Below are 15311 nucleotides of genomic sequence, written 5' to 3'. Positions count from 1 at the left end.
TCGAGGATTATTTGAATAAGATCACCGCCATCCCTTTGTCTTCTTCCAGTCATTGGCTATTCATACGGCACGTGACACCCCCTCCCCCCACCTCGCGACGGACACGTGCTTGGTGACGCGTGTTAGAGAGAGGTTCCCCCTTCCCTCTCTTCCCCCGACACCCTGCCCTACCCCTCTTTCTAACCCCACTCCTATCCCCACTCTCCATTATCCCCTAACTACCATTCCCCTGCCCCCTCCTACTGCTTCTGACCCATCTACCTCCCTTAGCCCCTCTATTCCTTTCAAAGGGATACAAAAGAGTACAAAGGAATACAAACAGCAACAGTCCTAGTGGTCTTCTCGAGGCTGCTGTTGCGGGATAGGTTTAAACGTAATTATTGTATCTCACAGACACGGGTAGGAAAGCAGGAAGGGTCTCCATTATCATACTTCCCCATTTCTCTACCATCCCCCTTTCTCCTCGCTCTAACCCATCTACCTCTACCTGCACCCTTCCTCCTCCTCCTACTTCCTGTCACCGTCTCCCCACCTCCTGTCTCTCTCCCCTCCAGCCGTACCCCATCCCTCATTGTGGTCTGCCCAAGGGAACCACTTTTCAATATTTACCTTATCACTTTTGTCACCTTTCCTTCCCCTGTGTCGATTAAAGGAGAACATTTATGTAATTTTATGTGAGGGAAATTTCTGACATGTGCACTGATGAATTCCCACGTTTTGTAATTCGTAGTCGTTCAGACTTTTCAATAAATATCTTAATGCTTGTTTATATTAACGTACAACTTAAAAAGAAAATATTTTAAAATTAAACCACAGTAACGAATGTGTTCTGTAAATATAATGATATCCAAAAGAAATAGGAAATTTACACTCCACTTAATTTGTATTGGTTCCCCTCAACTCTTGTCAGGCAGCGCCCATAGTGCCGTTTCTAGGACGACTGTGACGTCACCACCCTTCACCCAATGAACTTCTTCCATAGACAGCCTTATTCTGACGTCATCATCCCTCCACCCAGTGACTTCCCCACATAGTCAACCTTATTCTGACGTCATCACCCCTTCAGCCAATGAAAGGGGAGACGTCGTCATCCCTCTAGCCAATCAGGTCTTCCCATAGCTCTCGGGAAAGGGCCACTCAGGAATGGGACTGGTCACTTTAGGGATAGTGGTGTGTGCTGATTGGCCGAGGGGCATCGATTTTCGCGGATGAGTGGCTGTGTGAGACGAGTGATTGAATTTGAATAACCTGCGTACGTTCGGCCTTCCCCTCGACTCCATCCTGAAGGCCTCTCTCCTCCATCCTGAGCCCATTTACCTCCATCCTGCCCCTCTCCTTAGCTTCCATCCTGATTATCTTCCATTCTTCCGTCTTTCCATCCGTAACTTTCCGTCACCTCCATCCTTATATTCTGTCCTCCCTCCCTCGCTTTCATTTGCCTCCATTCCGAAGAACCTTCCTCTCCATTCTACCTGTCCTCTCTTCCACCCCGACCTCAGCTTCCCTCCATCCTACTCCTCTTCGCCTCCTTCCTACCTATTCTTACCTCAGACCTTCCCTCCCTCCCTTCCATCCTGGCCTCACTTGTTTTCAACGTATTCTCCATTATTTTAGTTTGTCACTTCCTTTTTTACATGCTGCCTCACACCAACTTCCATTCTACCCTCCATCCTCCATCCTGCCCTCTCTCCGTTCCATTTCGCCCTTCTTCTCATGTCCCCTTTTCCATCCATCCCCTCTTCACTCCATCCTGGTCTCACTTCCATCCTTTTCTCCTTCCTCATCCATCCTGCCGTTCCTTCATCCGTACTAGCTCCTCCATCCTTTTCTCCCTCTTTTCTGTGTAACCTCCATCCCTTCTCTCCCTCCATCATACCTCCTCCTGCCTTCTCTGCAGCCTGCTTCCCCCTTACCCTTTATCCCTCCTACCTTAGCCAGCCCACTCTCCATCCTACCTTTATCTTCATCCCATCTCTCTCTACCTTGTTTCTTACCTCCCCCTATCCTCTCGCTATCTTATACCAACCATCCTACCCTTCCTCCACTCTGCTCTCCCTCCCCTTCCTCCACTCTGCTCTCCTTTCCCTTCCTCCACTCTACTCCCCCTCCATCCTACCCTCCCTCCCCCAATCAATGGCCCTGTGAGGTTACGTGAGGGAGGGCCGCGGGTGGATCGATAAGCCATAGAAAAGGTAACAAGGGCAATTTATCGGCGATGATACGCGGTCAGGTGAGAAGCGCTGGTCGTGAGAGTCGTCGATAGGGGAGGGAGAGGGCTGGGAATGGTGGTAAGGTTGGACAGTGTAGAGTATGGCAGAGACAGGGTAAGATACTGGGGTAGGGTTGGGTATAGTATAGAGTCAGGTTAGGTACGGTGTGATAGATAGAATGGGATATGTTAGGATGGGATGGGGTTGGGTATGGTAGGGTAGGGTAGGGTAGGGTCGGGTAAGGTAGAGCATAGCAGGGTAGGGCAAGGTAGGGCATAGCAGGGTAGGGCAGGGCAGGATAGGGTGGGGCTGGGAACGGTGGTAGGATAGGGCAGGGTAGGGTAGGGTAAGGTACGTTAGAGGAGGATAAAGTGAAGCTGAGTGACTGTAAGGTTGGACAGGGCAGGGCAGGGGAAGGGAGGGGAGAGGGGGAAGAGAAGAGCAGGGTAGGGCAGAGTAAGGCAGTGCAGCGTAACGCCAACCACACTTTACGAGCCCGGTGAGGGACGCTGGGTTGCCACCTCATAAACCACACCGGTCCTGCTGGCTGCTGGAGGGGTGTGGAAGGGGTGGAGGGGAGTGGAGGGGTGTGAAGAAAATGAGGAAGCGGGCAGAGAAAAAAACAGAACAAGAAAAGATAGGAAAGGAGAAGAGGGCACTCAAAGGATGGTGGAATTGATAATGGAGAGATGTGGACGGGGTGTAGAGGTAAGTAGACGAGAATGCAAAGTAAGTCGGAGTTAGAAAGGGTAGAGGGCCTTGTATAGGTGATGAACTGGTAGTGAGGGAATGTGGAAGAGATTTGAAAGATGAGTAGTGAAGTAGGCGACGCAGGACTGGTCAGGGTAGGCAAGGCAAGTGGAGAAGTAGAACAGAACAAAACAAGAGGTAGGACAAGGTAGTTAGAAGGTAGTGGAAGTCAGGAGGCAGTCGTAGAATAATGGATCATATTCTAAGTGGGATTAAAGACTTCGTAGTACCACTTCCTTGTCGATTTGTTTTGAATATTGCGCCTTAACATTCTCTTGTATGTTGTTTGTCTCGCTTCAGTATCGACATAGTTTGCATCAGTAATAAACAAAAGGATGCTAAGAGGTAATATGGAGAATTAAGGAAGAGGTGTTACGAAATCTACAGTCACCCAGCATTCCACCCTGTATCAGCTGTCAGCAAAACAATACGGGCCATTGGTCTTTTTCATCAGTGCCCAGTAAATCAGCGAATTTCATTTCTCCATCTTTTACCATGCTAGTAAGTTTCATTTCGATGTTTATTTATGACACCAACATACTGTTACACTAATACAGTCTGGCACCAGTATCACACACTGACACCACTGTAATATCCTAACACCACAATGCCTGACCACCGCAACACACTGAGATCACTACAAAATCTTAACACCACACAGTCAGTCACAAGTACACTCCGACACCATGACAGAATCCCAGCACCACAGTCTGACGTCACCACAGTTCTGACCCCAGCACACAGGCACTCAGTTTACAAGTTCCACTTACATTTCACTTCAAGTCATTTGTCTCGACTTTGGGAGTTTACATGAGGGTAAGGTGAAGGGGGGTGTTGGGAGAGGAGAGAGGTGAATGAGGGTGAGGGGGAGAAGTGAGGAGTAGGAAGAGAGGAGGGGAGGTAAGGGAGAGAGCTGCGTGGGAGGGGAGGAGTGGGAGTAAGGGAGGAATGGGAAGGGGAGAGAGCAAGAGGGTGGAGAGAGGAGTAGTATGCAAGAGTGTTTCCCCTGCCCAATAGAAGCGTCTGGCGATAGCCAAAATAAAACTGTTTATTGCCTTGCCTGGGAAAGTGTTAATGACCTGCCGCTGATAGTCTATAGGCCTGAGGTGTGAAACTGCCATCTCAGCATGACCCCTTACTATATATATATATATATATATATATATATATATATATATATATATATATATATATATATATATTACTGTTGACTTCCTTCTGATTTATAGAGCCTCCAGTCGGCTTACTATTATCGTAGATGATCTCACAAACCTTGCCTCGCCAGGAAGTGTGTGTGTGTGTGTGTGTGTGTGTGTGTGTGTGTGCGTGTGTGTGGTGTGTGTGTGTGTGTGTGTGTGTGTGTGTGTGTGTGTGTGTTTAATGGTTGGCAGTCGGGTCTTAATTACCCTGGTCGACCTTGCCCGGCGCCTCTGAGGAACGATCTCATCATTACCCCAACCTGGTGCTTTGTAATTTGTTGTAAAATCCTGAGTTATGACCCGCTTGCCTGTCATTAGCAAAATATTACCCCCAAGGCATAATCACTCCGCCTCCAATAATTACCAAGGAAAAATATCGTTGCTTTCACCCTCCCCTCTCCTTCTCGACTCTCATCCTTCCTGTCTCCTACTTTCGCATCTGTTTTTTTTTTTTCCCCTCCTTCCATCACCCATTCTCTCTTCTCTCCCATTTCCCTCTCTTCACCCGTTGCGCCTTCCATCCCCCCCATTCTCGCATCTCTTATCGTCACCTCCTCCCTCACCCTCTCATATACCCCCTTCCCTTATCACATCATTTTCTCTGATCTTTTATCTTTTTCTCCCTCCTCTTCTCCTTGGTCCTTCCCCTCTTCTTTCCTCTTCCACTTCCGCCTTCCTCTCTCATCTCCTTACCCCCATCACCCCCCCACCAGGAACTCATCTTCAATCGAAGGGTATGAAATTACTCCCCCATGGTAATTTAGTGTCCGGTATTGGGTATTAGAGCCGGTATTATATATGGAATGACTAGGCCAGCTTACGTGTCTCAGGCTGCTCCTTATTTTATGCTTAAGAAGGAGAGGCCAATTTCTTATCTTAGTTTGCAATTATTTTTCTCAAGTTGCAGGATCGTGGGCTGCAGTTATTTATCTCCATATAATTTTTGGTTGGGGTCTCTTGAATTGTGGTTTTGTGAATTTCAGTGATTCCTTTTGTTGCGGTTTTTTGTCTTTTAGGTTGATCTTATTATTAGGCTTGAATTTTTATCTGAATTCTTATTTTGGGTTAGAATATACGTATTATCGTGGGTTGCGACATCCTTTCATGGATTAATAGCACTTAACCTCATTAACTCTTTCACTGTGATAAGTCTCTGCTGATTAAAATCCCATGGTGGTGATCATAATAAAGTAGAGAAAAGGTCATTACGTGAGAAATCGCTTTTCACCTGAATACTGTTATCAGTTAGTCATAATTCGAAAAGAATGATCGTACTGAGGGGGTTAAAGGAACACAACACGACAGGCAGGTAGTGTTCAGCTTGTCATTTTCGCTGCTAACTGCATTATACAACATGGGCTACGGGCTGACTACATCATACCGTATCCTTACTGATCTTTGAAAATGAAACTCGAAATTTAGGGGATTGCCTTTCCTTTGTCCTTTCGTTTTCAACGCCTTCGTTATTGTGTTCTGGCATCACTCGGACGATTAAATTAAGGTCAGGAGTGATTCTCGGATTGTGAGGATTAAAAGCGCCCATCAGCTTTCTACCACCTCAGTAAAAATAATCTCTCGTAATGAAAAGTTAAAAACAACGGCTTGCTCCAAAGTCAGAACCACCTCTCTTAATCGGAGCCTATTTAACGAACTGGCGACACCAAAGCACACGTGAGATACGCTTTAATTTATGCTTAAATTTCGTTCTTCTTACCGACAGGCGATTGTATTTACCTTGGTGGCGAAAGATTTCCTTAAGCTGATTAAAATCGTATTATGGTAGCCAGAATAAAATCTTAAAGTACGCTCTTGACCATACAAGGGTTAATCAGGGCAGTTTTTCTCTTATTACGCGTTGATGGTCATAGGTCTCACTAAATTGAATAAAATCTCCTGGGGGTAGGTTGACCGTGCATTTGATAAATCTGAGAGGCCTCTGCTTGTGAATAAATGAAAATACGAGATGATTTCCCTCACTTCCGCTCATTTTCAGGCTCCAAATTCAGACTCTTCCCCTCTTAGTTCCGCCTCACTTAATGGAATGGCGACACCCAAACACACTCCACGTAAACAAACAACAAACACTGCCCTCTCCCAGCCCTGCGTCTCCCCTACAAACAAATGCCACACATACACACGATTTATCACAAACAGCTCGAGTGTAAACAGATGTAAACAGAGCCCTCCGAGGCTGTAAGGGTGTGTTTACAATCGCCAGGAAGTGTAGTGTAGGCTTGTGCGGATGAGGAGAGAGCTCTTGGAGGGAGACTTAGGACTGTAAATAATTATCAACGTTATGAACTTCAGTCATCATTATTATTATTTTCGTCATCATCACCATCATCACCAAACGGATTAGAGGGCTAGAGTGAAGATCATCATCATCCCTCATTATAATTATTATTATTTTCATCATCATTAATATTACCGAAAAACGGAAGTAACATACATACATCCGAGGTAAAGATTTTGCTACTAGATACCCATGGCAGCGAAATTGATGGTGAATGTACATCTTTCGTGGGGTTGAAGTTTATTTTTAATATTTATCCCTGTTTTCTAGTAATCAATAAACAACCGGGAAAATAGGTGTAACGTCATTAAATAATAAAAAAGTTATGAATGAGTTTAGCATATCTTAATGGACCATACACAGAAATAATTAGTTAATGAATAGGCGCTAGAGAATATCCCCAGTTCACGAGAATACGATCCTTTATATGTATGCTAAAGTATATGACAAGCACAACCAAACCAGCATTCCTTCCCTTTCCCCTTCCTCTCACCTCCTTCGCTTTTTCATACCTCTCCACTCCTCCCCCTTCCCCTACTTTTCAACTCCTTCCCTCCCACCCCTCCTCTCACTCCATTATCAACTTCCTTGCAACGTATCACTTACCTCGGACATTCCTCTCTGTTTCCTCTCACCCGATCCCCCACTCTTCACATTCCTCACCCTCATACCTCTCCCCTCCCTCTTAAGGTTTTTAGATGCTGACAAGAATCTCAGCATGTAACTTTGTCACTGACTGGCATTGTATGTAAGGGGGAGAGCTGTAGTGTAATATTATTCCCACTTTTAATCCGTTTTTAACCAAACTTGGTGAAAAGGTTCTGGGTCAGCAAAGGTGTTGAGCTCTTGTTTTTGAGAACTATCATCAAAGATCAAGATCATATAGCAAGGTCAGCTTATACAGTTCTGAACCGATTTAGGTCAAACTTGGTGAAGAGAGGACCGAAAGGATGCGATTATTGAGCAGTCTACAATAAGGTCAGTGTCACAGGGCAAGGCCAAAGTTACATCATTTGTGTTTGCAGTTTTTTTTCTTCTCTCTTTAGTTTCTGCTTCCTTCCCCTCTTTCATGTCTTGCATTTTTTCCATGCTCATTTCTTTTCTGTTAATTAGATTCCTCTCTCCGTATTTTCTTTTTCTCCTTCGTGTTGCTAATTCTCCTGCTTTCACCCCTTCCTGTGTTCATTTCCTCCCTTCAAAATTTCTTTTCCCCACTCCTGCCTCCACAGTATTTCTTTTCTGTTGTCCTCTTCTGTCTTTGGATTCATCTTGATTTTGCTCATCTTCCGCTCATCGCATTCCCCATCCTTATACGTTCACATTCCTGTCGCTTGGGATTTTTGTATGCTTTCTTCGCCTTGGTTGCTTTACTTTTCACCCGGTTCTCTCTTCTCTCATCTTTCCATAGTTTCTTTACTGCTTTCATGTACCTTTCCTTTCTGATCCCACTCCCTTACTTCCTTCTTGCTCTCTCATCATAGTTTCTCCTCGGTTCACCCCTCTTCCCCTTTCTTGATTTTCCATTCTGTGCCCTCTTCATTCCCTCCCTCCCCTCCTCAAACTTTCTTCCATGTTGTCCGTCCTTCCTTTTCGTTAGTCGAGATTCTTCATCCCTCCTTCCTCATCTGTGTTCCTTCCCTAGTGCTCTCCATCTTCCACTTACTAATTTCCTTTATGGTCCCTCATGTTTCGCCCTCTCCATACATCACATTTCCCTTCTACTTCCCCTCTCAGTTTTCCTCTCTATCCCTCCTCCCCTCCCCTCCTCTCTGCCCTCCCATACCGTCCCCTTTTTTCCTTTCTTTCCCAGCTTTCCTCTACTTTCCATACAGATAATTTCATCCCTTCCCTAAAATCCATTCCCCCACCTCATCTCTCTCCTCCCTCCCTTCCCTTTCTCTCTTTCCCTTCCCTCCCTCTCTTCCTCTTTTCCTTTTCTCTTGCCTCCCTCCCACCCTTTCTCATCTCCATTTCTATTCTTTCCTCTTAACCCATCCCTTCCCTTCTTTTCTCCTATTGCCTTCCCGCTTTCTTCCCTCCTTTCCCTCCTCCCTCCACCACCCTCACTCCTCCCTCCACCACCCTCACTCCTCCCACCACCACCCTCACTCCTCCCTCCACCACCCTCACTTCCCCTTCCACCACCCTCACCTCAAGACCCCATGGCATTCCTGCTCAGCATATTATACAAGTGTCATTCCTCGTAACTCGACCCGCTAACCCACATTCCTTCTTCATCCTTTCTTACAACGTCACATTTTAAATCTTACCTGCATTCTTCTCCTTCTTATCCACTCCCCTCCTTCCTCCCTCCCTCCCCCCCTCTTCTTCTTCCTCCTCCTCCTCCTCCTCTCTCCTTGACCTCTTCTTCCTGTTTCTCTTCCATCCCTTCCTTTTTCCCCCCCTCTGAAGCCCCTCCTCCTCCCTCCCCCCCTCTGAAGCCCCTCCTCCTCCCTCCCCCCCTCACCCATAACTCTCAGAGGGTCCCCAGCATTACCGCGTTTAGTCGTCATGTTTAGCACCCTCGTAAGTCACCCAGCCACCCACACCCAGCCATCCAGCCCGTCACCCTCCTCTCCCCCACCACGCCCCAGACACAACCCCCACCACCAGGACATCGATTCACAAACAGGCTTACGAATATTTCTCTGTCGTAACTAAGAACCTTATTATTTAGTAAGAACAAGGAAAGGAAAGTACAAAAATCCACCCATGCCCTCCATTCGTCTGTTTCCTATACTTCTTCATTCACACAAACAAGATTAGACTTATTTCCCTATCGTAAGAACTTATTTTACCTGGAAGCCAAGGTAAGGAGGATGGATGATCTTACCATGTTCCGCATTCTCCTTGAAAAAAGAAGGAAAATTATCACAAGCTGTTTTGTGACTCTTGGACCTCACTCTGACTGAACTTGTGGCTGAGAGAGATTACAGGGTGGCCGGAGGTCGTAAACATGGGGAAAATACAACTCACGGAAGCTTAACACCGACTTCTCACTCATTTAATCAGGCGTAGTCGTGTGTGTAGGGTAGCAGGTTGTGTGTGGGGGGATGTGCGGGGTTGGGGGTGTGTGGGTGTGGGTGTGGGTGTTGGTGTTGGAGGGTGAGCGTGTGTGTGTGTGGGTGGGTGGATGAGTGAGGAGTGCATGCATGCGCGCGCATAAATTTGTGCATTAGGGAGTGGTCGACTTTGGAACTTATGTTGCATTTTTGTGAAACACACACACACGCACACACACACATTCAGTTGCTCTCTCTCTCTCTCTCTCTCTGTCTCTGTCTCTGTCTCTCTGTCTCTCTCTCTCTCTCTCTCTCTCTCTCTCTCTCTCTCTCTCTCTCTCTCTCTCTCTCTCGCGTGCTGTGTATTTGACATAATGGGCAAGTAGGCCGGTTATACGATGTTTAAGGAGTAGGTGGAAAGGGTTAAGAGGGTGTAAGTAGTTAGCAGTGGTGTGTGGGTCCGCAAGTAGGGTACATTTCGAAGGGGGAGGAAAGTGGCGGGGAGCAAGTTGGGGGGAGGGGGGAGTAAGTGGGGAGGAGTAAATGAGGAGTTGTAAGTGGGGTGTACTAGAAAAAGGTAAACCGTAGACCACATTCTAGTGTTTTTTGTTGATTAATTTGTATATGACACTTTAAGCTTCTGTTATGTTTATTTCTTTTTCATATAAACCTAGTCAGCATGAATAACACACGAGTATTTAATGTGCCAGATATACAAATGCAGAAGACAGTCTCTCTCTCATCTGAAGGGATTTATTTCGTTTATATTGCTTTCGAATATTCATTCCTTTGTTGTTTATTGTTTCTTATATTGGCACTGTTTGTATAAATAACATACAATAGGATGTTATAGTTACCTCATCAGGAAAATAACATACCTAAGGAAATACTGATGACCTTCCTAAACCCACGATAGTATTGCCCCATGTAAGTTAACAGGTATGATGGGTCAGGTGTCCGGATTAAGAAAGTGAATGGGATTAAGAACAGGACGAAAGGTATCCACAAACCCGCAGGAAGGGGGAAAAGTAGGTATGAAAAGGTATGATAATCTGGTGAAATGTGGTGTGAGGTAAGAGGTGTATGGGGTGAGCAGTTGTTGAGGGAAACTTGGATAGTCAGTAAAAAGAGGGCTCAAGGATGAATAGAGGTAGACGTGAGAGTAAGATAGTGTTGGAGGAGGATGTGTTAATGTCATGGGTAAGAGGATCTGGTGAAGTTTGGATCATGTGAGTGGTATAGGGTTAGTAAGTGTCCACGGAAAGGTTGTGTATTCTGTCACAAAAGGGATGGGGGGAGATTCTATAATGACTGAGCTGAGGGAGAAATAGGTCAAGAAGCTTATAAGATATGGACTGCATTCTCACGAGCTAAAGCATGCTCCTTAACTCCTGTTTCCAGTTTATTTCTCATATGGCATGTTAATATTTCCTTGTATGTTGTATCTAGTTGCTATAATTACCTAGAGAAATATAGCAGTAAACAGTATTAAGGCGTAACATGCAAAAAAGAAGAGGCTTTAGGGAACCTCCTTGGTTTAAGAGAATTCGAATACAATCCAGGGGTCGGTTCTCTATTAATGTATGTGACTTAGGTTTTTGTCACTAAAGTAACTATCGAGCTGGGGATATCAACACTTAACTCCAGGCATGTTGTGTTGAAATTGTTACCTGATAGAGCCTTTCTGCATACCTATGAAAATAACACAACCGTAATGACTATTTCTCGTAGCTTATTGCACCGTTCCAGAGCACGATTATGAAGCCATTTCATCATATTACCTTTGATTTTTATCTCCTTTTCGTTGCATGATCATTCTGTGAAGATACATTTTTGAGGAAGTAAACCTGCTGGGAAAGAAAAAAAAAAAGGGGGAAAGATTACTGTATGACATGAGAAAGAATGGAAGAGTCCAAGAAGAGTATCAAGAATGCACCAAACTAACAGTAGGAAGAGGTGGGCGATGTAGCAAAATGAGTGGCCAGCGATACTTAAGAGGGAGGCGACACGAAACACACACATTCCTAACACATACACACACATGCATGTTCGTGCATACACAGACACGCATATGCAGTAAACACGTGCGCGCGCGCGCGCACACACACACACACACACACACACACACACACACACACACACACACACACACACACACACACACACACACACACACACACACACACACACACACACACACACACACACACACACACAGAATAATCCCGTCTGTGTGAACATACATCCACATTAACTCTAGTGGTCAGGGGCTTTCTTCATTTGATTTGACTGACGGTAGATAAAGTGTATTCCCAAGTGAGGCTTTGATCTCCACAGCGTCAAGAGCCGTACGTTCCCACATGCATCTGATGTGAAGGAATGGCTCATTGTGACTGGGGGGAGATCTTAAGAGAATTTTTGACGTCGGAGCGCCGCACACAGATTCTTCATTAGGAACAGTCCGTCAGTTCCTTCAGTCCGATCACGCATTTCATACTTAAATTTTGCTGCCATTAGGCACGAAGCATATATTTTTTCAAAGGGAGAGGGTGGGGTAGGGAGGTAGCCGCAATGAGTGGAGGATTTTCACTACATAGGAATTTTTTTTTTTTTTTTTTAGTGTGGGACCACATTTTCAGTGTCGCTAGATTAAAAAGGGGGGGACCTCCGGGACCTCCCTGGAGCATATAGGGCCTACAAAGCATTATAAAGAGCCTGCCAGTGTCGAAAGGGGAGAACTGTTATCACGCCCTCGTCTCCCATCGTGGCTACATCCTTCGCTACGACCAAACAATTGAGTCGACGTGGCCTCTCGTATTGAAGGGATCAAACAGAGTACGTTTGCATGACGCCACAGCCGAGTAGCAAAAACGCGAGCGGCTTACCCGGCATGGCAGCTTCTCCTTCAGCTTTACTGCACCGCTAATCCTCAGGGCCGGGGCTCCACCCAGGCCGGTAATTTTCATTGAATTGTTTTTGCCTGACACACTGGGGATGTTAATGGCCTGGGTGGGTGGAGTGGGGTGGAGGTATGGAGGTTGTGGGGAGGGGAAGAATAGGACAGCAGAGTAAGGAGGGGAAGAAGTGAGGAAGAGAGGATGAAGAATAGCGAGGGATGGGGAAGTAACGTTAAAGGGATAGAAGAGAGAGGAGGGCGGAAAAGTAACACAGGGAAGAATGATGCTAATAACTTGAATCTGTGACGGAACAGAGTAAGAGGAGGAGATAGAGAAGTGGAGGAGTGAGGGTAGAGGAGAGCGAAATGGAGGAAAGTAGTACAGGGAAATGGTATGGTAATTTCTTGGCTGGGCAGGGTGAGGTACGGATTGATGGACAGGAATAAAGTGGATGGAGGGGAGGGATTCGAAATAAAATTGGGTTCGGGAAAGTAGTGGAAGAGGGATTGTGTAGGGATGGTAAGTGAATAGGTAGAAAAAATTGGCTGGGGTGGTGGAGGTATGGGAAAAGGAAGGTAGTAGAGGGGAGATAGATGTTAATGGCTTGGCATGGATGGGGTTTGTAGTGAGTACGGGACGTGGGATATGTTAGGCAGGAAATGGACGACAAGAGAGGGAGGTATGCTAGAAAAGGATAAGGCTTGGTACTGACTGTCGTTAAGTTGGGTATATGAGTGATAGGCTGGGGAAGTAGGATACGCCTGCAGGAAGGGGAGGAGAGGAAAAAGAACGGAACCTAAGAGGACTCGAACCAACGCTACCTTAGTCCAGATCATTTGAGCCTTGGAAGGTCATCCTCCACCCCGATAGCGTTAACGTGATAAAAATCCTCCGATCGCCCATTGGATTCTCGCCACGGCTCGTTAACACACGGCCATCTCCGCCCCCGGAACTTCAGCCGCAACTAGGCCAGCTTTGTACCCCAGTGAGAGAAGAAAAAACGGAGCTTCTTTAAAGCGGAGACTATGATCACCATGAAGACTAACGCGAGAAGCACCTGCGTAAACACAGATCAGGACAGCAAGGAAGAACAATTACAGGTTGCCGGACGAATTCTCGGAAATAGCAAAGCGGGGCTGAGAGGGGGCGAATGGGGCGAGGAGTGCGACGGATAGGAGAGGGAGGGAGGGAAGGATTGTAGGAGGAGGAGGGGACGATAAAGGGGAGCGAAGATGGAGGGACGAGGAGGGCAGGAATGTGGTATGGATGGGGGGGGCCATGAAAGGGAAGCAAAGGGGGTTAAGGACGGTTGCGCAACAGTGTCATTAGACAAAACAAATTGAAGGCTGTAATGATGCAATGTGGCCCTTGTCTTCCGTGATAATTGCAGCGGTGACGGACAGCTACCTCGTAAGCTGCCAGGCTTTGTAATCACTCCCCAGTAATTCAGGCAGCTCTTGAAGTGTAAGATGATCCCCCACAGCTCAGAGGTAAACTTTGGTATTAGGGCAGGATGGAGGGGCGTTGTTTAGTGCAGTGGTAGCGAGAACGAGGTGGCGATTTAATTAAATATGGGGATAACAGTAGCTCATAGTGTCACAAGCAAGAGAAGGCTGGAATAGAAATAGAGAGACAAGGTATATTTAAACAAGAACAAGTTACTGAAAGAAAAGGCAGATAAGCACAGATAAGGCAGACTTTGGCAACGGCACGAAATGACAGGGAGAGCTAAGACTGGAAAGCGACTAGGGTAGGGCAGAGACAGCCAAAAAAGAAGAAAATGTAGAGTCAGGGTACACTGGAACACAGACTAAGGGTGATCTTTGATATTAGGGCAGGATGGAGGGGCGTTGTTTAGTGCTGTGGTAGCGAGAACGACATGGTGGTTTAATTATTTGTGGTGATAATATCAGGTCATGCAGTCCACAGGAAAAGAAGACGTGATGAATAAAGAGGTGGTATTTTTGGAACAAGAACGGGTTGCGCAAAGGGAAAGAAAATAAATAAGAGGAAGTAGATAAGCGAAGACAAAGAAGTGTCAGAAGTTGATAAACAAACAATTAAATTTGTGGAAAGAGGCAGACGGGAACAGAGTGAAGCGCAAGGAAGGTGGAAAGAAAACAAGGTAGATCAAAATATAGATGGAAGAACTAGGTGAAACTAAATAGAGTGGACAAGGAAAAACTGAGGAAGGATTGTTAAAATAATCAGGCAGTGGAATAAGTACAAGAATAAACTGGGGCAAGAGAAACGCGAAAGAAAAACATGTGGCAAGAGGTAGATTAGAAGGCGAATAGGCTAAGATAGGCAGACACAGATGAGAGGGTGAGGCACGACATGACGAAAACAAGAGCAGATTAAGGCAGATGGCAAAAAAGATTAAAAAAAAAAAGGTTAAGGTGAACGAGCATGGAAGACTAGAAAGTAGGTAGTGGAAGGCAAAAATGAAGACAGAGTTGAGAGACAGTATGCTGAAACAAGAAACGGGGTGAGGCAATGTTAGACTAAACATGAGATGATGAAAGTAAAAGTATTGATAAAAAAGTAAATGGTAAAAAAGAAATAGGAGACTGGAACACGAGTAAGTTAAGTCTGAAGTAAGTTGAACAAGTTCAAAAAAAAAAAAAAAAAAAGACTGATAGAATCGCCTATAAGTATGACAGAGTAGAGGTGGGTTAAAACAAGAGGTAGGTTGGGTCAGGCTTAGGATGAGGCATAAGATTGGAAAAATGGTAGGAAAAGGGAAGGTGGGGCAAGAATGAAGGAGGAGTTGCCTTGACAGAGGTTAAAAACACAGGCAGATAAAGGCCCAGTTCCCAGGAGTGTGTGATTGGGGCGAAAGATGGGGAGAGGGGAGAGAGGAACGAGGGTCGGGAAGGAAGAGACAGGGGGGGAATGTGGGGTGGTGGATGGCAGATAAGGGATGACGGAATGACAAGGGAAGGAGAGGGGAGGCTAGG

Source organism: Coenobita brevimanus, chromosome 64, assembly GCF_032717465.1.
Source record: "Coenobita brevimanus isolate Jiangsu-jjx chromosome 64, ASM3271746v2, whole genome shotgun sequence".
Taxonomy (NCBI): Eukaryota; Metazoa; Arthropoda; class Malacostraca; order Decapoda; family Coenobitidae; genus Coenobita; species Coenobita brevimanus.
This window is presented reverse-complemented; position numbering follows the sequence as displayed.